The sequence below is a fragment of the Panthera uncia genome (assembly GCF_023721935.1).
Source record: "Panthera uncia isolate 11264 chromosome B2 unlocalized genomic scaffold, Puncia_PCG_1.0 HiC_scaffold_24, whole genome shotgun sequence".
Taxonomy (NCBI): domain Eukaryota; kingdom Metazoa; phylum Chordata; class Mammalia; order Carnivora; family Felidae; genus Panthera; species Panthera uncia.
Genome location: NW_026057580.1, coordinates 57,082,529 through 57,108,639, shown reverse-complemented (window position 1 = coordinate 57,108,639; position 26,111 = coordinate 57,082,529). Strand labels below are relative to the sequence as shown.

The following is a 26,111-nucleotide window of genomic DNA, read 5'->3' as shown; positions in this document are numbered from 1 at the left end:
GTAGATGCACTGGACCTTCCCTGGATACCAAACATGGGGGAAATAAGACACAGCAGTCCCCTCTTCTCCACAGAGGATGTGTTCTAAGACCCTCAGAGAATGCCTGAAACCACAGATAGTACCAAACACTACATATATCATGTTTTTTCCTATACATACCTATGATACAGTTTAATTTCCAATTTAAGCATAGTAAGAGATTAACAACAATAACTAATAAACTAAAACAACTGTAACAAAATACTATAAAAAAAAGTTATGTGAATGTGGTCTCTTTCTCTCTCTTTAAATATCTTGTTGCACTGTACTCACCCTTCTCCTTGTGATGATGTAAGATGATACAATGCCTATGTGATGCGATAAAGTGCAGTGAATTATGTAGGCATTGTGACGTAGTGTTAAGCAACTATTGACCTTCTGACAACTGGTCAGGAGGATCATCTGATTCCAGACCATGGTTGATAACAGATAACTGCAGGTAACTGCAGGAAGGAAAGCACAGGTAAGAGGGCACTCCTGTAATTCTAGAACTCACCAAATGGACACCTCATGAAACAGCAACATTGCATCACCTGGAAACCTGTTAGAAAAGCATCTTGGGCCCCATCCCTGACCTACTGAATCAGAATCTGATTTTAACCAGATCCCCAGTTGATTTAAAAGTCACATCAAAGTTAGTAAAGCACCCAACCCTGGTTGCAAACAATGCCAATGCTGTCGTAGCCCACACTGTGAGTAGCAAGTCTTGACCCACAAGGAGAAGGTGGAAGAAACTCAAACATTACCACTGTGAGCAATGTGAGGGCAGGAATCTCAATCAATTCCTTTATCTCAGCACAGAGCACAGGACCTTGGGAACTGACAATGTAGTCTACTGGTTGCAACATCAGGACTTGGATCTGGTTCAATTCTAATGCTACTACTCAGCAGCTATGTGGTATTGTCAAAATACTTAATTTATTTGTGCTTCAGTCTCTCATCTAGAATAAGGAGACAACCGCCTCATAAGAATGAGGGCAAGATAGCATGTTAGTTTTGATAGCATTGTAAGTGCTCAATAGACAGCCAAAGAAAAATTAACAGATAATCAATTATTGATTGGTTGATATATTGACCATTTTTGGTGAGAAAAAGAGCTCCAAAATTCCAGTGGTGGAAATTATCTCATTCTGACTCATGATCTAATGAGAAGAATGGCCAAAATCTTGATAACTGGCAGACATTCCAAGCATAAGACTTGTTACAGTATTAATATGTGTCTGTTCAGTGATAAGTGAAAGAAATGTCCAAGGCAAGATGATTGCCAACCTTTTTGGAGTGATGACACCAAACTGATGTTTATGGAATCTCAAGGCTTTCTTGTTCTCCCCCAAACACCTAAGAAGGGCATTTTTTTCATGGCTTATTTTCATTAAATTAAATTTAAATTAATTTACGTGACAATATTTTGACATTTTTACATTACAGAGTGTTGCAAATCTGGATAAGAATCTCTTCCATAATAAACAATACAGATTCAAAGACACACATTTTGGTTTTTGTTAATCCTTAAAATAGCTTTCACATTTTTATCTAGTGCTTTTAAGTTTTCAAAAAACTTTCACTCCTCCTACCTCATTTCTCCCCATAATAACGTGGCAGTTGTTTTTTTTTCTAAATCTTAGAAAAGTTTGTTATTCCGGTCTGACAGATAAGGAAATGGAAAATCAATTTAGGTGCTCAATGTGACATAGCTGGTTTGTGGCCAAAATGGGACCAGAACTCAAGTTTCCTAATTCCCAGTATTTCTTTAAGCTACTAAAAGCACCACTGCTACCAACTGATTGCCACATATTATACTGGATCCAAGTCAAGCCAGGTCACTTCCTCAACTACACAATATCCTAATTCATCCCCTAACCAAGTGCCCTTTCCCAAACACCATGTTTGAAGTGTCACAAAGGCAACAGCTTCCTAAACATATGTGAAAAACATCTTTATTTTGTTAAAGTAGCTTTTCAGTTCTAGAAGGTAGAAGTCAAATTTGGAGGTGTGACTTAATTTTTTTTTTAATTTGGAATTTTTCAAATTAAAGTGGAATGCACTTTCTTTTTATTTCGCTAGTTCATTCCTTCCCTAAACATTACATTTGCCTATAGATATCTTAACTCAAGTTTCCTTAAAAAAATGTTCTAAGCTATAAAAGGCAGTTTTAAAGTATTACTCTGCATTTCTATTTAAAATGCCAAATTTGATTAAGGATCTTGACACTTGGGTTTTGGAAATGAGCACAAATCTTAGACAAACAAATGGTAAAGCAGTGAGATCTTATTAATAAATATTAATGTTTAAATCCTCAAAAATCCCCATAAAGTCTACCAGGCAAATGTTTTTTGTTTGCTTGTTTGTTTGTTTGTTTGTTTTGTTGTTGTTGTTGTTTTTTAACTCACTGTAAAGTTTCCAATCTGGCTATTAAACTTTAGAATTAATACTGTGAAATGTTTTCCCAAAGTTAGTATACATTTTTAAAGTATTGCTAGAAGTTCTGGGTAGTCTCAAAGGTTATATCACTCATGACAGAACAATCCTAGAATCATTAAAGAAAAACTGACAACTCTAAACCGACAAGTGGAAGAAATCCCAAAGTTGCACTGACAATTCAGATCTACTTCCTTTCATGTCCAGATTCACTTAATATCTCATTTGATTTTCAAACCTTCCCTCAGAAGCAACTGGAACAAAACCATGAGCAAGCTCAATCTCCATTTGGGCATGTAACCCTTTTACAAACACAATTACAGCCAAACACCACTGTAACCTGATTTGCATTTGCACTAACTAAGTTACAAAGCACACTGAGAATGCCTGCTATGCATACTACAGACTTATTAGGAGGATATATTGCAGGGCTTCTGTGAACACTAATTAAAAAGGTTTTATCTTTCCCCTCTGGTCCACTGAAATTGTTCAAATGCCTCGCCTGCTACAACTTTGTTCAAAAACAGTTTTCAAACATGTGATAATAGCTAGGCAACTATTTCAGGTGGCATGATTCTGTTTCCACAGTGGACAAGGCCGGAGAGACAAAGTTTCAGTCTAAACTTTGAGCTTCCTTTCCTTTGTTATTTTGTGTTGCAACCTTAGCATTATCCAACTGTGGACTTTTATCTGTGAATATCTAAATCCTGTCTTGTGGAAAACTAATTACTGAACCACTGAGAGCTTCATAATGTCCTGCATTTAAGTCCTGAGCATCATACATAATGCATAGGCAGCAGTCTCTGCACTCTGATTACAGAACACTGTCATTAAGTGAGCAAATTAAAGATGTGAATAATTCACTGGCTGAGCTTATTGTCAGTGCTGCATTGTGAAATTAGAATTTCTAATAAGTACTGCAATTTTTTTAACCCAATTAACACAGAGAACATCTTGAGACTGATTAGTACAATAAAAATTATTACCTTATTCTTTTGCTTCACAACAGCCAAATTAAATACTGTACTTAATTATGCAGCATTCATTCCTCCTCTGCTAAAAAAAAAAAAAAAACACCCTATCATTTTAATAAGACTTCCAATATTTGTATGTGAGCTAAAAATACAGCACATGCATCTGTAGCTCACTGTCTTTTTACAAAGTTTTTTTTAAGAGTCTCAACACCAGTATTATCACTAGTGGTGGATTATGATGACACTAGTCTATTCTTAAACCAGATATTTTACCTGAAAAACAAACAGCACACACAGAATTGACAAAGTAACTATCTCCCCAAATTGAGTTGAATATATTATACCTCTGCTTTTTCTTGGCTCTTTAGATGCAGATTAACACAGATTTGCCCCCACTATACTGTTTGTGATTGAGGCTGAAACATATTTAAGAAAATTAATTGTTTAGGAAAAAAAGCAAGTATCTGTAACAGTGGGTCTTACCTCAGATGCTCATTTAGCAGACAGTGATCTGTCTCACTCCTGCCAGGCAAGTGGGAAAGTCCAGTTTATGCTCGGCATGATGATCCTACGCAGAGAGTGTCTGCTGCCATGTTAAATAAAGAAAATGATCATTTAAACCGGGGCTTTTGTCTCCCAATACTTCCTCCTGCTGCCCCTTTCGAATCAAAGCCCAGAGAGGCAGGCACATCTGGCGGCAGTCCCTGCCCCTGACCGCAGCTGCCTCTGGAGAGCTCCCCCCTTCCTTTCCAGCTCCTCTGCATCCCCTTCCTGGGCAACTTCAGCCCCCTAAAATGGGGGAAAGAAACGATGACATTGCAGGCAGAATATGAGATTGTTTGTTCAGCCTCTGCAGCCACCTCCTTCCTGTCTAGATATTTTACAGAAAGGGAGTGAGAAGGGGGAAACAGCGAAGGTGCTCTGAAAATCAGTCAGACACAATGCAATAGGGAGATGGAGAGGAGGGAAAGGAGAATGAGAGAGCGAGAGTGTGTGTGTAAGGGGGGTGGCTGTCAGTGCAGATAAATCTGCATATGGAAATTAGGGTTATCCTGGGTACAGTTTTATTTAACTATGATCTACTGTTTTTTTAATTAGACCAGAATTTTAGCAAAGGAAAGGAAGAAAAGGAGTCTTGAAACCAGAAAGAGCAACTTCTGATTCAATAGACTTAAAATTTCATAGCATCTGCAAATAGCAGATCCAGAAGTTGTAGGAAAGAGAAAGGAACAAAAAAACCAAGGCATTTTTCCCCTCTGGTTTTGTTTGATAAACAAGAAGACCTCCTGCCTCTCTGAAAACAAAACAAAACAAACAACAACAACAACAACAACAAAAAAAGGAAATTTGGATGAGAATGTGAAGAATTTGAAAGGAAGAAAAAAAGAAAAAATACCTTTCATGGTCTGTGTAAAATCTGTCCTTAAGTAATAGAAGAATCATATGGGACAAAGGAAAAATTAAATGTAGATAATTGGCATTATTTGTGGAAACCAGTAGCAATACATTCTGCATCTTGTGAGGCATGTTTTGCTTTCCTTAGAGAACACCTTTTACAACTCTAACCCAAGGCAAAATACTACTGGCTATAATCAGTCTACAATGTCACTAACACCAGCCAACTACTCCCTCTGGGATAGCTGAGGGTAAAACAACGAGGCCAAGTGACCAAAAACTACAGGAGGTTAGCTGGTGTGCCCAGCAGTGAGCTCTCCACCAGAGGTGTGGGTAGGATAGCAATTGGACCAGAAGGAAGGAAGAGTTAATTCTGTAATCTGTCAGTGGGGAATTTTGTGGAATCAACTCATGTTCACCCCCTCATCAAACAGTTCTCAAACACCTATAACATGGCAAGCATTGTAGACAAACACTGCATGGTTCCTCCTCTCAAGAACTCAGAACTGAATGGGGGAAAATTAAAAAGGAGGTGGTACTGCAGTTTTATGAACAAAGGTGTGGTTAACATAGTCTTGATGTGAGTAGCGGGAGCAGATGTCAGTACCCTCAGAGCCCTGCATCCGCAGAGCTCATGGGGTCCTCCAAGACCATCTCAGGCACTCTAAGCAAGTTACTCTGTCTCTTTCAACTTTGGCTTCTTCATCTGTAAAATACCTGATTTTTAAGTTTAAGATTATATGATAAAAATAAAACATTACGTTTTGTCTACCTCACGATAATTGCTCAAAAAATAGCAAATCAATTCTCAGTTCAGCTGCCACCTCTTCTGTGAATCTTTCCTCCACATCTGTAAGCAGGCTCAGAAGCTTCTTCTGCAATGCTCCCACTGTTCTCCCTTATATTATATCATTGTACTTTTCAGCAGGACTGTTGCTATGCTAGTGGATCTCAACCAGGGGCCATTTTGCCCCCTAGGGGACATTTAACAATGTCTGGATACATTACTAATTTCCACAACTGGAGAAAGAGGGTTGCTATTGGCATCTAATACGCAGAGAGGCTAGGGATGCTGTTAAGCTAGAATACACAGGACAGCTCCCCACAATAAAGAATTATCTGACGTCAATAGTATAACAATTAGCACAACTAAGGAACCAGGGATCCTTAGACAAAAGGCTGATTCTAGGTCCAGGGCAGGAAAAAGACTAGGTGAACCTGTAGCACCTTATAGTGCCAGAAAGAAGTGTTCAAAAACAAAGAACACGTTTTTGGGGGTATGTTACAGGGATACAGGAACCATCTGAAAGAGCTCCCAATAACTAAAGTTGTAACTTTTTGAGCAACAAATACATAAAGCTGTTTGGGGTATAACCCAAAGTATAACATAAATATATATGAGTCCATACTGAAATAAAAAGTTATTGAAAAATAAATAGCTGGAGAAGAGGCAAACCTTTCTTCCTGAAGAATTCCAAATAATTTATGTGGATAATCCTTCCTGAAGGATATGGAGCATAACTCTTCACTCCTTAAGTGCGAGCTGCACATAGTAACTTACATAGTGGGGGTGTTGATATTATTATCAACAGTGATAAGTCATGTTAATCATGTATATGCCCTAACCCCAAATTATGATTTTAAAAAAATCAGACAAATTCCAGTAGAGGGATATTCAACAAAACATCTGACCAAGACTCCTCAAAGCTATCAAGGATATCAAAAATAGGTAAAGTCTGAGAAACTGTCATAGCCAAGAGGAACTAGGAACAATAGGAACACTGTATGTAATGTGGTATCATGGATGGGATCCTTGAACAAAAAAAGGACTTTAGGTAAAAACTAAAAAAAAAAAAAATGAATAGAATATGAACTCTAATTACTAATGGATTCATTAATGGTTTTATTAATTGTAGTAAATGTACCATCTTGATGTAAGATGTTAATATTATGGGAAACTAGGTGTGGAGTAAATGGGAACTCTTGGTGCCATCTTTGCAATGTTTCTATAAATCCAAAACTGTTCTAAAAAATAAAATGTATTTCCTTTTAAAAAAGTCAGTGGGTGCCTGAGTGGCTCAATTGGTTAAGCTTTCGACCTCAGCTCAGGTCATGATCTCCTGGTTCGTGAGTTCGAGCCCCGGGTTGGGCTCTGTGCTGACCACTGAGAGCCTGGAGCCTGCTTGGAATTCTGTCTCCCTCTCTCTCTGCCCCTTCCTCCCCTCTCAAAAATAAATAAACATTTTAAAAAATTTTAATAAATAAAATAAAATTTTAAAAGTCAATAATGCCAAGGTTAAAAAGAAAAACCCTGCCCTATGCTATATTATAAGCTCATAAAGGCAGGGGCTTTGTGGCTTTATGGTATATGTTTATATGCTCATGGCAGTAGCTCATCCTCAAAAATAACCACCAATGAACCATGCTTTTAGAATTCATTCTCTTGAGTATTCCCCTCCCATTGAATCTTGGCTGGCCCTATGGCTGGTTTTTGACTACTAGAGTGCAGCAGAAGTGATGACTGCTGAGGGTACATCTTAACAAGCCTTATAGTTTCCACCTGGGTCTCTTGCAATACTTATTCTGGGGCAAGCGGCCATTGGGTAAGAAGTGTGAACACACTGAGATCTCTACACTATTAAAAAGCTGGAGCTACAAAATACAGAAACTGAAAGAAAGTGACAGAGACAGAGACAAAGCAAAAAGAAGAGGGTGTCCAGCCAGCCTCAAGCTACTCCATCCACTCCAGTTGAGGCATCCAAACATGTGAGTGAGGAAACCACATTTGTCATCCAGATCATTCAAGCCTACAGATGACTATAACCCCAGCCTCCTTTGGCCCACAACAGTATTAGAGAAACTAAACTGGAGCTAATGAAATGAGCCCAATTTACCCACAAAATCATAGAAAGCCATAATAAATCACTGGCTTAAGATGTTAGGTTTAGTGGTGATTTGTAATGGAAAAACAAATTAGTGCCTTTTATTTAGTAGATATTCTAGAAAAACAAGAAAGGAGCTTCTGTATTGTGGGGGGTAATGGAATATCTTTTAACATTTTATATCATTTCCATTAAAAAAATGTATCAGTTGGTAAATTCAATAAGATAATGGGTTTTTGCACTCAGGTATAATAAAGGTAAAAGAAGAAATGTGGTTAATATATAACACAGTAAGGCCAAGCTGGGGTGAAGAGAGGAAAGAGAAAAGGTGAAAAGGATTAGTCATGGCTTATTCTGGAGATATATTTTTAAAAACGCATTTTCTACTTTAATATGTTCATAATGATTTTAAAATTTATTCAGTGTCAGGCACCTTTACATGTTGTATTAGCCTCACAAAATTATGAGGTGAATGCTACTTTAACCCCAATTTTACAGATGCCGAAATAGTGTCTCCAAGTTGTTAAGTTCCTTGCCCACAGTCACCCACTAGTATATGTGACCAGGATTTGTACCTTGGGTGACCAACTCCAGAGCCCATAGTCTTAGCACCGTTTAGTAGAGAAGATGAACATAAATAAAATAATAACACAAATAAGTATAAATACAAACTGTTATAAGTTCCATAAAGCGAAGTGAAGGATGCTATAATCATAAAATAGACACCTGATCCAGTCTGGGAGCTTGGGAAGGCGGTTAAGAGATTGTGGTTAGGGAGTCACCTGGGTTAGCAGGGCCAGGTGTGGGTAGATAAGTGGCCCATGAACCAAAGAAAGGCAGAGATCAAAACAAGTGTATGATTAGCTGTTGGTCAAGTGTTTTTTCCAAGGACTTTGCTTTGTAAGGCCCTCACAGATGATTTCTCTGGGAGTCACCAGTTTGGCACTGATGGAGTGTCATAGTCTGAAGGAGTGAGTAGGGCGGCACTAGAAGAGAAGAAAAAGAGAACTAACCTATGTATGCTACCATTTAAAAAAACTCCTCAAAATCATTCAGGCTTGGGATCTCCATATCACCTCCTCCATCCCTCTTGATCCACCCCTCTTTCCTCTGAAAATGCTCTTAGTCACCAATGAGCCAAATCTGCTGACCAATTCTTTCAGGCCATCAGTAGTATTTGACAGAGCTGACCATCCTCCTTAAAACACTTTCTACATCTGGCTTCCCAAATACTACACTGTACTGGTTTTTCTCCTACTCCACTGGCTATTCTATTCCTCTGTATTCTTTACTGGAGCTTTCTCTCATCCCTGAGCTCTAGATGATGAAATGCTGCAGTATTTAGCCCTTGAACTTATTCCCTATCTATACTCTTTCCCTAAATGATCTCAACTAGTATCATGGCTCCAAACATGCTCCATAGGCTAATAACTCTTAACTGTAGATCTCTACTTATACCTGACTTCCTGAACTGAAGACTGTTATATCCAACTGCCTGCTAAATATATCCATTTAGATACCTAGGTGAACAGATTCTGGAACTAAACTCCCCAGGTTCAGATCCTAACTTTGCATTATACTAGTTGGGCAGGGGATATATAACTTCTGTGTGCATCAGTTTCCTGATATTATTAATCAATAATATTATTAATCTATCTCACAGAGATGTGAATGAACTAATATATTTAAAGTATGTCTTATAACGGTGTTTGGTATCTTCCAAATGGCATATTGTTAGCTACCGATAGGCATCCTAAAATAGAGCTCATCTTGTTTGTGACTCTTCATCTTACTTAATGGCATCTCCAGTCACCCAGCTGTTAAGCCAAAAACTTAAGCAAAACATGAAACTCTTATTCCACACAACTCAAAACTGTTCCATCCACTAATCCTGTCAGCCCCACCTTCAAATACATCTTGACTACATCTCACCACTTCCACTTGAGTCTAAGCAACTAAATTCTCTCACCTGGAGAATTCTAAGAGCCTACTATCAGTCTCCCCACTTGCAAACTTGCTGCACAGAAGTTTGTTCTCCCCACTGCATTTGGAGGGATTTGGTAAGACTTGGGTTGTTTTGCTCCTCTGCTCAAAACCATCCAATGGTTTCCTATAACACTCACAGTAAAACCCAAAGTTCTTACAACCAACAGGATTCAGCCTTCCCTGTTACACACCTCCTCCTAGTCTCATCATTTACCACTCTCTCCCTTTCTTACTTCTTATGGGAAATCTTGTTCTTGCTCAAACATGCCTAACGTGCTTCCCAGAGATCAACCTGGCTTGCTCCTTCACTTCACTCAGATCTCAGTGACATGTATGCCACTTATCAGTGAGGCTTCTCTGGGCCTTCCTATATAAAATAGCATACTTGCCCAGGCATTCTCTAACTTCTGACCCCGGTTTATGTTTTTAATAGCCCTCACGCATTGTGTGTGTTTGTCATTGCCAGACCTACCCTCCACTAGAAGCACCAAGTGAATAGACCTCACATTATTCACTGCTCTAACCCCAGCACTTATAACAATACTTGGTATTCAGTGGCTGCTCAAAAACTATTTGTTGAACAAACAAATGTAGCTAATTTTTTTCTGAGCAGACTGTTAATTCCAAAATTCTTGGGATATTATTTTTTCCTAATCGGTACACATGCTCCCATCCCTCCCCATCTTTACTATAGTATTTTTTCCATGCTATCCCCCCATTAAAGATAATATCGGGTGTTAGTATACTGGATTTTGCCTTCCTAGAACTGTTTCATATATGTACAGTCTCAATCATCTCTTTCTTTTCAAAATTATAAGCAAGGTGTGCCTGGGTGGCTCAGTCGGCTAAGTGTCTGACTCTTGATTTCAGCTCAGGTCATGATCTCATGGTTCATGGGATTAAGCTGAGCATGGAACCTGCTTGATATTCTTTCTCTCCCTTTCTCTCTCTGCCCCTCCCTCACTCTTTCTGTCTCTAAAAATTAAATATATATATATATATATATATATATATATAAAGAAATGTTTTAAAAAAGTAATAAGCAAATCTTTTCAAAATGACTAAATCACATTTTCCCATGATGCTGTTGGTTTTCTATGTAGAGAGAGAAGTCTAATGTCTTAGTTAATTAAGACAGTTTAAGGAAAATTGGATAATTGTAATCACTGCATCCCTGAATAAAAGGGGAAGAATACTGACACACTACAAAAGGTATCAGAACTAGAAAATTAAAAAGCCTTTAGGAGTAACTCAGCATTTCTCTCAGTTTATTCGTTCATTTATTCTCAGTCTCATTCTCATGATGCTTAATTAATTCTCTTCCTCTTATCTGGCCACATGGTCTTTCATTTGTACCTTTCCATGCTCCTTTCTCTCCTCTCTGCTGTATCACTTTCTCTACTTACTTCTACATGTTGTAGAAGGTGGTTGTGCCACAACAGTTCCTGAATCAGAATAACCTCAGATCAAATGCACAGGGCAGAAGAAGCTAGCCCTTTTCAGTCCCCACTACAAATCCTCAGGAAAGAGAATCCTTTAGCTGGCCAGGGAGGTAGGGTCTTTTACCAAACTTTGGGGCCAGTGACCTGGCCTCTGGGAAGAAAAGGAGAGGGACGGAAGTAGGGGGGGTTGAGATTCTTTAAGAAAGAAGGTTGTGATGAGTCGAACAGACAAACACCAAAGGTTTCTACTGCAGTTAGAAATCAGATATAAGGGGCACCTGAGTGGCTCAGTCGGTTGAGAGTCTGACTTCAGCTCAGGTCATGATATCAGTTCATGGGTTTGAGCCCCGTGTCAGGCTCCATGCTGACAGCTCAGAGTCTGGAGCCTGCTTTGGATTCTGTGTCTCCCTCTCTCTCTGCCCCTTCCCCAATTCAGGCTCTATGTCTCTCTCTCAAATTTAAATAAACATTAAAAAATTTTTAAAGAAATCAAATGTAAATAATGGGATATCTGTGGAGTCTAACACTGACTAGAAGTTTTAGGGTCAGGAAGATTATTCTTCTCTCCTTAGTTTGGCCTAGTCATTTCTAATACTCAAAAAATGCAAACATGTATAGGGTTAAACAATAACAAACTGCCTTCCATCATCTCATTTTCCAAACGTTAACTAGTAACTATTGCAGTGTGTGATCTCTGTGTAATCTTGCACGCATAACTTTTGTTGTAATACACAAATGAGTTCATCCTCCCATGAAGCTATAACTTAAAATATGTATTAAACAAAAAAGTAACAGCAAGGTGGCATTATCTCTACTTAATTAACGAAGAGACAGAATTTAAATAACAGGTTATTTCCTATCACAGCAGGGTCTCTGCATCCTTCTATCAACTGTGAAAATTATGTTTAATAGGTTCAGCTATGTCCAGTGCTGGCCAAAGTAGAGTAAGTCCACCAGAACCCATTTTACCCACTATGTGCAGTTAAAAGCTCTGGACAAAAACAAACAAACAAAAAAATACCTCAGGATTCTGAAACATAAAGAATACCAGGTATATTGGGGATGAAAGCCAAAATTTAAAGGTCAGTGTAGTGATGATGAGATTCCTGTTGTTTTTCCTTTATCTCCAAGCTTTGACCCAAGGGCGGACTGAATTGGGAAACTCCATTGTGAGCACGCACAGCAAAATTTCAAGAAAACCTATCTTTCTTGCAAAAGATCAGCAGAGGCCCCTTCTCAGCCTTCCCCAAGTCCAGCTTCCCCTTCCCCAAGTCCAGCTATAATCACAGAGCTGTATTGTTATGGTGGAGGTAAGGTGAGCACCTAAAACTTTAAGTAAAACTTCACATCTTAGAAGAACTAAGAAAAAATGCCTTTGTTGTGCGAAGAGTGTGTCAGGGAGAGGAATGTCTCTCCTTTTTTCCTCCCCTCTTTCCTTCCATTGCTTTTTCCACAGAGGAGCCTCATCACATGGAACTACATCGCAGTTCAAGACGACCCCATCTGAAAGAACTCTGTATTACATTCTATCCAGAAGAACCAGAAAAAGAGTCTCTTGGAGCCAGACTATGGAGAAATCCTGGTGAGGACAGAGCTGGGGGAGGTCATTTACTGCTGTGTATGAATCAATACAAGTCTCAGACTCACCTCTAAATTGTACATATGTGAAACATAACCAAAGAAGTGAATCAAAGGTTTTAAAAACTGAACATGTGTATAACCCACTGCCAAGCCTCAACTAACCTGGGTGGCATATGCAAAGGGCAGACCCCAAACAGCATAACAAATGCTTTGAAAAATGAACAGAAATTCACCCACAAAACTCAACAGTTTGAACCTAACTAAACCATTGCTTCTCAAACACACACACACACACACACACACACACACACACACAAAGTGATTCCCCTTAAAACAAAACAAAACAGTATCTGAAATATTTTAGCAGAATTCCAAAATTGTATAAAAATGAAATTGTAAAGGATATAATCCAAAATTACTAAACATGTAAAGAACCAGCAAATCTGACCAAATTTCAAGGAAAAATATAATCAACAGATTCTACAATGATCAGATATTAAAATTACCAGACAAGACATTAAAGCAGCTATTTCAGACATGCCTAAGACATGTTGTAGGTTTGGTTTTAGACCTCTGCAATAAAGAAAATATTGCAATAAAGTGAGTCAGATGAATTTTTAGGCTTCCCAGTGCATATCAAACTTTAAACAATGCTAACCACCATCTAAGCTTTTAGTAAATTATAATCTTGCTGGTGGAGGGTCTTGCCTCCATGTTGATGGCTGCTGACTGATCATGGTTGCTGAAGATTGGGGTAGCTGTGGCAATTTCTTAAAATAGACAACAATACAGTTTGCTTCATTGGTTAACTCTTTCTTTCACAAATGATTTCTCTGTAGTATGTGACTCTGTTTGATAGCATTTTACCAACAGAAGAACTTTTTTTTCAAAAAGTTTAATCCTCTCAAACCCTGTCACTGTTTTATCCAATAAGTTTATGTAATATTCTAAATCTTTTGTTGTCATTTCAACCATCTTCATAGCATCTTCACCAGGAGTAAATTTCATCTCAAGAAACTACTGTCGTTGTTCATCCATAAGAAGCAATTCCTTATCCATTCAAGTTTGATCATGAGATTGCAGCAATTCAGTCACATCTTCAGGTTTCACTTCCAATTTTAGTTCACTTGCTATTTCCACCACATCTGCAGTTATTTCCTTCACTGAAGTCTTGGGCCCCTCAAAGTCATCCATGAGAGTTGGAATCAACTTCTTACAAACTCCTGTTGTTGTTGATATATTGATCTCTTCCCATGAATCGTGAATGTTCTTAATGGCATCTAGAATGGTGAATCCCTTCCAGAAGATTTTCAATTTACTTTCCCCAGATCCATCAGAGGAATCATTATCTATGGCAGCTAGAGCTTTACAAAACATATTTCTTAAATAATAAGCAACTTGAAAGTCAAAATTACTACTTGATCCATGGGTTGCAGAGTTGATGTAGATGTTGCGTTAGCAGGCATAAAAGTAACATTAATCTCACTATACTATACATCTCTATCAGAGCTCTTGGGTGACCAGGTGCATTGTCAATGATATATTTTGCAAGGAATCTTTTTTTTCTGAGCATTAAGTGTCATCGGTAGGTTTAAAATATTCAGTAAACCACATTGTAAATAGATGGGCTGTCATTCAGGCTTTGTTTTTCCATTATAAAGCACAAGCAAAATAGATGTTGCATAATTCTCAAAGGCCCTAGGATTTTCAGAATGGCAAATGAACACTGGCTTCAACTTAAAGTCATCAGCTTAATGCATCAGCTGTATTAACCCCTAGTAAGAGTCAACTTGTCCTTTGAAACTTTGAAACCAAGTGGTAATTTATCCTTCTAGCTGTAAAAGTCCTAGATGGCATCTTCTTCCAATAGAAGGCTGTTTCACCTACATTGAAAATCTGTTGTTTTGTATGGTCACCTTCATTAATTATCTTAACAAGATCTTCTAGATAACTTCTGCAACTTCTACATCAGCTTTTGCTGTTTCCCTTTACACGCTGATGTTATAGAGAGGACTTCTTTCCTTAAACCTCATGAACGAATCTCTGCTAGCTTCAAACTTTTCTTCTACAGCTTCCTCGCCTGTCTCAGGCTTCAAATAAGTAAAGAGAATTAGGGAATTGTTCTGGATTAGGCTTCTGTTTAAGGAAATGTTATACCTGATTTGATCTTCCATGTAGACCACTGAAACTTTTTCCAAATCAACAATAAAGTTATTTGCTTCCAAATCATTCATGTGTTGTTCACTGGAGTAACACTTTTAATTTCCTTCAAGACCTTTTTCTCTGTATGCACAACTTGGTTAACTGTTTGGTACAAGGGGCCTAGCTTTTGGCCAATCCTAGCTTTTGGCATGCCTTCATCACTAAGCTTAATATTTTCTAGCTTTTGATATAAAGTGATAGCTGTGCAACTCTTCCTTTTGCTTGAACACTTAGAGGCCATTGTAGGATTATTAATTGACCTAATTTCAATATTGCTGTGTCTCAGGGAATAGGGAGGCATGCCAAGAGGAAGAGAGACAGGGGAATGGCCAGTTGGAGCAGTCAGAACACACACAACATTTATTAAGTTCACGGTCTTATCTGGGTGTGGTTTGTGATGTCCCCAAAAAATTATAACAGTGACATCAAAAATCACTAATCATAGATCGCCATAACAAATATAACGATAATGAAAAAATTGGAGATATTACAAGAATTACTAAAATGTGACACAGAGACACAAAGTGAGTAAATGCTGTTGGAAAACAAATGGCACTGAGAGATTTGCTCAATGCAGGGTTGCCACAAACCTTCAATTTGTAAAAAACGTAGTACCTATGAAGTGAGGTAAAACACAATATGCCTGTATAACCACCCAAGAGGTAAAAGTGAACACTCTTGAAATACATGGAATGATGTAAGTTCTCTGTAGAAAACTACAAAATGAAAAAAGAATCAAATAGAAATTTTAGAACCAAAAAATACAATATCTGAAATAAGTTCATAAAATGAGTACAACAGTAGAATGGGAAAAAAAATCAAAGAACCTGAAGTTTAATCAATAAAAACTGTACAATATGAATAACAGAAGGAGATTAAAAAGATTAGCAGAGTCTTATATACCTATAAGACAATATCAAAAGCACCAATATTCATGTAACTGAATTTCCTCAAAAAAAAAGAAAGAGATTAATGCAGAAATACATACACACACACACACACACACACACACACACACATATCTAAAAGAATAATGGCTAAAACTGTCCCAAATCTTGAGAAAGACAGATATTTTCAGAATCCAGAAGGCCAGTAAACCTCAAGGAGGATAAAGTTAAAGGAAATTTGTCCACACACAACATAATAAACCTTCTGGAAGCCAAAGAGAAAGAATAAAGTCTTAAACCACAGGAGAAGATGGACATACTATACATAAGTGAACAATTATTCAAATGACTACAGATTTCTTGTCAGAAAACATCAAAGCCAGAAGACAATAGATCATGAACCTTAAAATTCTGACAGAAAAGAACTGTCAAGCCAGAGTAATATATCATCTAAAAATACCCTTCAGGAATGAAGGTGAATAAAGACATGATCAGTGTCACAGACTAGGAGGCTGGAGTTCTCTCTTGTCTGGCAAAAGAGTGGACGTAATATTGAATTCAAGACCCCTGAGATCAGGAACACGACAGGGATGCCCACTCTCACTGCTGTTGTTTAACATAGTATTGGAACTGCTAGCATCAGCAATCAGACAACAAAAGGAAATCAAAGGCATAAAAATAGGCAAAGATGAAGTCAAGCTTTCACTTTTTGCAGATGACACGATATTATACATGGAAAACCCAATAGACTCCACCAAAAGTCTGCTAGAACTGATACATGAATTCAGCAAAGTCGCAGGACACAAAATTAATGTACAGAAATCAGTTGCATTCTTATACACTAATAATGAAGCAACAGAAAGACAAATAAAGAAACTGATCCCATTCACAATTGCACCAAGAAGCATGAAATACCTAGGAATAAACCCAACCAAAGATGTAAAAGATCTGTATGCTGAAAACTATAGAAAGCTTATGAAGGAAATTGAAGAAGATACAAAGAAATGGAAAAACATTCTGTGTTCATGGACTGGAAGAATAAATATCATTAAAATGTCAATACTACCCAAAGCAATCTACACATTCAATGCAATCCCAATAAAAATTGCACCAGCATTCTTCTCAAAGCTAGAACAAGCAATCCTAAAATTTGTATGGAACCATAAAAGACCCCAAATAGCCAAAGTAATATTGAAGAAGAAGACCAAAGCGGGAGGCATCACAATCCCAGGCTTTAGCTTCTACTACAAAGCTGTAAAAATCAAGACAGCATGGTATTGGCACAAAAACAGATACATAGACCAATGGAATAGAATAGAGACTCGAGAATTAGACCCACACAAGTATGGCCAACTAACCTTTGACAAAGCAGGAAAGAATATCCAATGGAAAAAAGACAGTCTCTTTAACAAATGGTGCTGGGAGAACTGGACAGCAACATGCAGAAGATTGAAACTTTCTTACACCATTCACAAAAATAAACTCACAATGGATAAAGGACCTGAATGTGAGACAGGAAACCATCAAAACCCTAGAGGAGAAAGCAGGAAAAAACCTCTCTGACCTCAGCTGCAGCAATTTCTTACTTGACACATCTCCAAAGGCAAGGGAATTAAAAGCAAAAATGAACTATTGGGTCCTCATGAAGATAAAAAGCTTCTGCATTGCAAAGGAAAAAAATCAGCAAAAATAAAAGGCAACCTACAGAATGGGAAAAGATATTTGCAATTGACATATCAGACAAAGGGCTAGTATCCAAAATCTATAGAGAACTCACCAAACTCCACACCTGAAAAACAAATAATCCAGTGAAGAAATGGGCAGAAAACATGAATAGACACTTCGCTAAAGAAGACATCCAGATGGCCAACAGGCACATGAAAAGATGTTCAATGTCTCTCCTCATCAGGGAAATACAAATCAAAACTACACTGAGATATCACCTCACACCAGCCAGAGTGGCCAAAATGAACAAACCAGGAGACTATAGATGCTGGAGAGGATGTGGAGAAATGGGAACCCTCTTGCACTGCTGGTGGGAATGCAAACTGGTGCAGCCACTCTGGAAAACAGTGTGGAGGTTCCTCAAAAAATTAAAAATAGATCTACCCTATGACCCAGCAATAGCACTGCTAGGAATTTACCCAAGGGATGTGATGCATAGGGGCACTTGTACCCCAATGTTTATAGCAGCACTTTCAACAATAGCCAAATTATGGAAAGAGCCTAAATTTCCATCAACTGATGAATGGATAAAGAAATTGTGATTTATACACACAGTGGAATACTACTTGGCAGTGAGAAAGAATGAAATACGGCCTTTTGTAGCAATGTGGATGAACTGGAGAGTGTTATGCTAAGTGAAATAAGTCATACATAGAAAGACAGATACCATATGTTTTCACTCTTATGTAGATCCTGAGAAACTTAACAGAAGACCATGGGGGAGGGGAAGGAGAAAAAAAAAGTTAGAGAGGGAGGGAGGCAAACCACAAGAGACTCTTAAAAACTGAGAATAAACTGAGGGGTGATGGGTGATGGGAGGGAGGGGAAAGTGGGTGATGGGCATTGAGGAGGGCACCTGTTGGGATGAGCACTGGGTGGAAACCAATTTGACAATAAATTTCATATTAAAAAAAAAAAGAATTGAATTCAAGACAGGCTAATGTCCAGGAGGAGACGAGAGCCCCAAACAGGGATTTCATCTCCATATTTATTGAGCTCATAAGATATTACCCATGTGGTAAATGTGAAGAAAGCACAAGATTTACCCACATGGTGAATGTGAAGACAACAAGATCTTACACATGTGAACACGGAGAAAACAATCAAACAGTAATCATTAACTTGTGTAATAAGCAAAGGGTCTGGGGGGCAAGTGGAATTTGTGATCAAAGTACAATAATATGCCGGCATCAGATGGAAAGTAATTTTACTCGTGATCCCATTACAATAACTTGCTACCTAACCTCAGGCACTTTCACCCCATGTGGTGGCTTTCTGCCCTAAGCTTTTTTCCAACCGATTTATGCAAGTAAAACCTACTTCCCCACAGATCAGATGAAGGGAAACTGAACGTTTACTTCCAATAGACTTGCATTAACATACAAGTGTTTGTAAACACACGTACAGAAGTGTATAAGAATAGCCAAGTGCTTAATTTACTTGCAGCAGTCTTACTCTAAAAGAAATACTAAAAGAAATACTTAAATCCTAAGTGTTTAAAAATATTGATGACTCTTGAAATAAAAAAAAATCATAATGTTGCCAGGGTAATTTTTCAATATATGTAGTGCAATTCATATGAGAACTGTAACATAAAAGGAAGAAAGTAAAGAAACCTGTACTGTGGTAAGGCCTTCACATTTTACTTGAAGTTAGTAAATATTAACTCTTATTATATTCTGAAAGATTAAATGTACATATTATGATCCCTAGAGAAATTACTACAAGTATACTACAAAGCGATATAGCCAACAAGCTAATAGATAAATTAAAATAGACTCCTAAAAAACAGTCAAATAAAAAAAAATACAAAAAAGAGGGAACATGGAAAAAACAAAAATAAAGCTCGAGGGGGGAAAAGCAGAAAAATAATAAGAGTAAACCTGAATATAGCCATATTAAATTAAATCATAATTATCTAAACATATCAATAAAAAAACAGATTGCCAGGTTGGATGAAAAAACAAAGCCCAATTATATGCTGTTAGTAAACCAAACCACTTTTTGTAAGAAACCCATAAATAATATAAATATGTTTTCTTTGAATACAATGATATAAGAATATTAAAAGTAAGATCATTATAAAATACAATCCATGCAAATACTAATAAGAAATCTGGAATGGCCATGTTAATATCAGACAAAGCAGACTATGAAACAAGGAAAATTATCAGGAATAAACTAGAACATTTTATCATAATAAAAAGGACGATTCACTAAGAAGACATGGGATCCTAAATGTAAATGAACTTAACAGAGCTTTGAAATACCTGAAACAAAAAATGATACAAATGAAAGGAGATATAAATAAATTCTCATTTATACTTGGACATTTCAACACTCCTCTCTCAGTAATCAGTAGAGCAAGTGGAATAACAGCCAAAAACAAAAAACAAAAACAAAAACAAAAACAAAAACCAACCAGCTAGACCAAAATAGCAGAATACATATTTTCAAATGTATAAGAAATATTCACCAACATAGGCCATATTTTGAGTGACAAAACAAACATTAACAAATATGAAAGGATTGAAATAATATAAATATGCTTTCTGACCACAATGAAACTAAACAAGAAATCAAGAAGAGAAATACCTGGAAAAGTCCCAAGAATTTGGAAATCAAGCAACACACTACAAAATAACCCATAGGTCCAGTCTCAAGAGAAACTGGAAAATATTTTTAACTAGGTAAAAATGAAAATACAGCATATCAAAATTTGTGAAATGCAGCTAAAGCATTGCTTAGAGGGAAATTAAAGCACTAAAATGCTTTTATTAGAAAATAAGTTTTCAAATCAATAATCTAAGCTTCCATCTTAAACTAGAGAGAAAATTACAACCAAAGCAAACAGAAGTAAATAAATAAGAAGAAGAAGAACAGAAATTAATAAAAGTTGAACAAAGAAAAACAATAGAAGGGCACCTGGGTGGCTCAGTCGGTTAAGCGTCCGACTTCGGCTCAGGTCATGATCTCACAGCTCGTGAGTTCAAGCCCCACGTTGGGCTCTGTGCTGACAGCTCAGAGCCTGGAGCCTGCTTCTGCTTCTGTGTCTCCCTCTCTCTCTGCCCCTAACCACTCGCATTCTGTCTCTGTCTCTCTCAAAAATAAATAAACATTAAAAAAAAAGAAAAAGAAAAAAAGAAAAACAATAGAGACAAGCCACACACTGGGAGAAAATAATTACAAATCGTATATATAAAACATTTCATCATCTAACATATACAAATGGCCAATAAGAACATGAAACAATGTCTCAAATCATTAGTCATTAGAGAAATGCCAATGAAAACTACTTCATACACACAAAAGTGGCTATAATAAAGAAGACGACAATAACAAATGTTGACAAGGATATGGAAAAACTGGAACCTTTCTTTTTTTACATTCATTTATTTATTTGTGGGGGGGGAGGGGCAGAGAGACAGGGAGAGAGGGAATCCCAAACAGGCTCTGCACTGTCAGCATGAAGCCCAGCTCAGCTCTCCAACCCACAAACCGTGATGTCATGGCCTCAGCTGAAACCACAAGTTGGACATTCAACCAACTGAGCAACCCAAGTACCCGAAAACTGGAACCTTTATATGTTGATGGTAGAAATATAAAACGGTGCAGGCACTTTGGGAAATAGTTTTCAGTTTCTTAAAATGGTTAACCATAAATTTACCCAGGAATCCAGCAATTCTATTTCCACTCCATTTTCACTCAGGAAAAATGAAAGCACAAGAAAACCTGTTCATAAATCTTCATAACATTATATTCATAATACTCAAAAAGTGGAAACCACCCCCAAAGAAACCAAACTAATGACACATACAATATGGATGTACCCCAAATACATTATGCCAAGTAAAAGAAGCCATAGTTAAAGGCTGCATACTGTGTAATTCCATTTATGTGACATTATAGAAACAGCAAATATACAGGGACAGAGAAGAGATCAGTAGTTGTCAAAAACTGGGAAAAGCGAGAAGGTTCGACTGCCGTGTTTGTATAAGGGAATTTGGGTGGGAGTGATGGAACTATTTGTGTATTAATTTTGAAAGTGATTACACAACTCTGATATTTTCAAAACTCATAAAATTGAACAAAATATAAATTTTACTGTATGCAAAGTAAAATTTTTAATATTTTGTTATATTAATGTTTACTATTTCATTGATGACTTTTCTTCTACTTTGAACTGCAGAGAATGGAGTTCCTTCTATCCTTGTAACCTGAAAAATGGTAATTCTGCTTCCTTTGACCTACAGATCCGTCAGGGAACAATTATAAGGTGATGGCATGGAAATTTTGCCTATATTAAATCTATCTCAGTCCTCATTGCCTAACATACCTCCCATTCCATACCATTTGGATTTGGTTTCTGCCTTATATATCTAATTATTTTATATTTCAAATTTTGTCTCTCTGATAGAATTAGAGATCTCTTGAGGGTGGGAACCATGACTTTTCATGCTTTTTACAATATCATAGTGGGGCGCCTGGGTGGCTCAGTCAGTTGAGAGTCTGACTTCAGCTCAGGTCATGATTTCACCATTCGTGTGTTCGAGCCCCACATTAGGCTCTGTGCTGACAGCTCAGAGCCTGGAGCCTGCTTTGTATTCTGTCTCTCCCTCTCTCTTTGCCCCTCCCCCACTCGTGCTCTATCTCTCTCCCTCTCTCAAAAATAAATAAACATTAAAAAAAATATATCATAGTGATGGGAATATTTTAGAACTGTCAGTAATTCTTCTGGAGTAGAATGAAATGAAGTAGAATGAATGTTACTAGTTGGAGGAACTAAAGTACAGAATAAGAAGGTCCTCTATGCCTCTAATAAGTACCATTGTCTTCCAATTTTCAGAAACAAACCTGATGCTCAGAGAGTTTAAGAAATATATCCAAGATTATATAGCTGGAAAATTCAGGAATGCTGATCCATAAACTCTCCTTTAAACAATGATCTCTACTCCACCCTATTCTATAACCCAGTGGACAGATTCCAGTGATGCTTAATTGACATAGCCTCTTGACATTATAATAATAAAACATTAAGAGGAGGCTATAGTATTTCATAGATTCTTTAAGTCTTTGCTTCTTACAGAAGCTCAAGGGGTTAAACAGTAATTAGAGCTTTCTTCTTCTTTTTGTTTATTTTAGAGAGAAAGTGAGAGAGAGTATGCAAGCAGGAAAGGGGCAGGAAAAAGAGAGAATCTTAAGCAGGCTCCACACTCAGCACACAGCCCAACGTGGGGCTCAATCCCATGACCCTAGCTAAGATCATGACCTGAGCCCAAATCAAGAGCTGGACACTCAACCAACTGAGCCACACAGGTGCCCCAGAGGTTATGCATATTATGTAGTAGGGAACTGACCTGTGGAGCCAAAAGTTCTGGCTCTCCCCTTTCCCAAATCTGTGCCTTGCAAAATCCAGAAGATTTGGCATCCTAAAAAGCAGGAATTAGCGTAGAGATTAGTATGTAGGAAATTTATTAGGGAGCAATATTGGCAACAACCACTGGTGGAAGGAACGGGAAAAAATAGCACAGGGCAGAGGGAGATGTTGAGTTGCAGTGTAATCTCCACGAGGCCTCAGCCAACTGCTGGTTTCTCTGAAGCTGAGATAACCCTTCATAGTTATCCCAAGTTAGGGCAGGAGAAAGGAAGACTGGGCGTTTATACGTCCATGCCACTGCCATTGGATATCAGATGCACCAATTTGGGCAAGCAGGCTCTTGTTCTTTCAGAACTCAAAGCAATTTTTAAAAGGGCCAACAGCCCAGAACTGGCAGCAGCACTTTGGCAGCTAGGGAAATAAGTCTTTTATTGTGTCCCATACACTGACTCTAAAGTACTTTTCTGCCCTGGAACTCTTTGAGTCTTAGAAGGGTGGCATCAGACAGATTAGCCAGAAAAAAAATGCAAAGTGAAATAATTGAAAAGTCTTTATCTCACTCACCTTCCATAGAAAACAGAAAATTACAGAAGAGTGTGTTGTAGAGACATATGAAAACACTTTTACTTATAACTGCTAGCTTTCGGAGGGAAAATCTTAGAGCTCCAAGGAAATTGATGCCTTTAAATAGACATTATACAACAAACCTATTAATATCACTCAGGGGTTGGCAACTTTTTTTCTATAAAGGGCCAAATATTAAACAGTTTAGGCTTTTTGGACCATACATTCTTAGTTGCAACCCTCAACTCTGAAGTTGTCAGAAGAAAGCAGCCATAGACAATATGTTAACTAATAGGTATGTCTGAGTTCCAATAAAACTTAGAAAAACAGCAGTTTGCTGACTGATATAACTACCATAACTGCATGACATGAAATGTAATTCATTCCCTTTCTAGACACTGTATAACACTATGCAAACCCTAGAATAAATACATGGCTTTCATGTGAGAAAGGATTAAACTATTTTCTTAAGCCACTTTTATGCTGAATTTTCTGTCACTTGTAGCTGAACCCAACCCAAATTATTATAGAAATTTACTTTATGTTTTTTTAAGCTTATTTATTTTTTTTGAGAGAGAGAGGAGAGAAAGAGAATCCAAGCAGGTTCTGCACTGCTAGGGCGGAGCCCAGTGTGGGGCCCGGACCCATGAACCGGGAGATCATGATCTGAGCCGAAATCAGAATCAGAACTTAACCGACTGAGCCACCCAGGTGCCCCCAAATTTACTTTAGATTGAGTCATCAAAGAATGCTTCTATGAGGGGGAAATGTTTTAGCCTCTATATCTTGGTGCTGTGAGAAAATAAAACTGATGGTTATTAGCGGGGGCAACTGCTAGTTGTCCCTTATATTCATATTAGCCTATCCACTAACTTTAGCTAGAATAAAGATTGTCTTTCCCAGCTTGCCTAACTTGTAGCAAGATGTGACACAGCTAAACCAAGAACAATGAAATACTGAAGTGAGTCACAAGCTGGGTGAAATGCCTAGGCCCATTTGAGTATGGACATTACGGTTTCCAATCCATCCAATACGGATGCAATCCATATAAGTGTATGCAGTATGAACAACTCCTGGGATTGAATTTAGAGGCTTACATGCCCTTTTCCCTTTTTCTCCTTCCTGCCAACTGGAATATACATGTGCTGGCTGTAACAAGAACAGATTTCATGGACTAAAAGGTGAACTTTAAATAGAGGCTGCATGTTATAGAGACACAAGATTTAAGGCTCCTGAGATCCTGCTACTATGCTACACCACCAGGTCTAGAATGATTCTATGACTCTCATGTGAGAGGGAAAGATAATTTTTCTTGTTAAGCCACAGTTATTCTGAGTTTTTTTCTGTCATTTGCTGCTTTACCCAACTCAAGCTATTATAGAAATTTATGCTAAAATGAAGGGCCAACAGAAGTCTCTATGAGGGACAGAGGTTTTAGCTAAGATGTCAAGGATGAAAAGCAGCAGGACTAGAAAATGCAAGAGGGGAAAAAAACAGTTCTGGCATAAGGCAGTTTGCACTAACATTTTGAGGCAGGAAAGAATATGTGAAAAGAACTGAAAGAAGGTCCATGTGGCTGATCATTTGAGAAAGAAGTGGAGAGTGGTGTAAGGTAAGACTGTGGACATAGGAAGGGGTCAAATCACAAACGTGAAGAGTCTAGATTTCTCTCTAACTATAGCTAGAGGCCACTGAAGTATTTTAAGCAAGGAAGTGTTTTGATCCAAGTTCCCTTGGCAGCGGTAGATGACTGCCCCCTAACACCTGATTTCCACTGGCCTTCCAGCCTCCTCCTGTTGATATCACCTGAGCCCTCTAGGCGGTCCTCTTGAACAAGCTTCCTCCCAAGACACCTCAGGTCTGGCTCCCTTCCTCAGGACCCATTTACTGTGTACCCACAACAGTGGTAGTAGTACAGCTCACTCCCTCCACAGCACTCTCTCTTTGCCTGCCACCACAAGCCATGCCAGCCAACCTTTTGCCTTTATATTTGTCAGCACAAAGACAGGGACCTGTGTGCCTCAAATGCCAGGAGCTACATGTGAGCCTTTCACAGTGGTTCTCTCAAGCTCACCTCCCTTGCCTTGGGAAAAAAAGGCGGGGCAGGGGGGCAGCAGGGGAAGACACTGTAGATTTCCACATGTAGTCTCTAAATAAACCCTCACTCTTGAAACTCCAACCCCTAGTGAATTTTTTTTTATACATAGACTAAAATTAAATGTTCAGCTAATGCTGATAAAAAGCAAATTTTGGCCATCTCTTTTGCAATAGTGACCTAGTACCTCAGTCAGAATATTGGGTACCTTACAGTACTTCTCAGATTTGTGCCTCGCTGAAATTCTAAGGCTAAGAAAGTACAATTATAACAACTTTCAAAAATATTTCCCCCCAAAAGATATGATTATTAATAGTTAAACACCAGATATAATATTTTATTCATTTAGTCAAAAGTAATTTAAGGACCTACTTACTATATGCAGGTACCATCCTAGACACAAAGCACATAATAATGGACAAATCTCAAGTGAATGGTCTACTGAGGAGACAGATATGGGCACAATTATTCTGTCTACAATATGTAAAGTATATTATTATGTGTATATTCTATATATAAAAATTATGTGTTATACTTGTATGAC

At 37.9% G+C, this 26,111-nt stretch overlaps 2 long non-coding RNA genes across 2 annotated transcripts in view; one reads left to right on the top strand and one right to left on the bottom strand.

Moving 5' to 3' along the window:
- The window catches only part of LOC125938719 (uncharacterized), a 49,582-nt gene that overhangs the window by 16,224 nt on the left and 7,247 nt on the right, over positions 1-26,111 (bottom strand). Inside the window, exon 2 of the long non-coding RNA XR_007462787.1 lies at positions 3,915-4,017. This is a non-coding gene — a long non-coding RNA (uncharacterized LOC125938719). The remainder of the gene's footprint in view (positions 1-3,914; positions 4,018-26,111) is intronic.
- LOC125938718 (uncharacterized) lies at positions 410-25,475 on the top strand. Its single transcript, XR_007462785.1, has 4 exons — positions 410-502; positions 12,593-12,718; positions 21,721-21,807; positions 24,637-25,475. It is a non-coding gene; the product is annotated as an uncharacterized LOC125938718 (long non-coding RNA).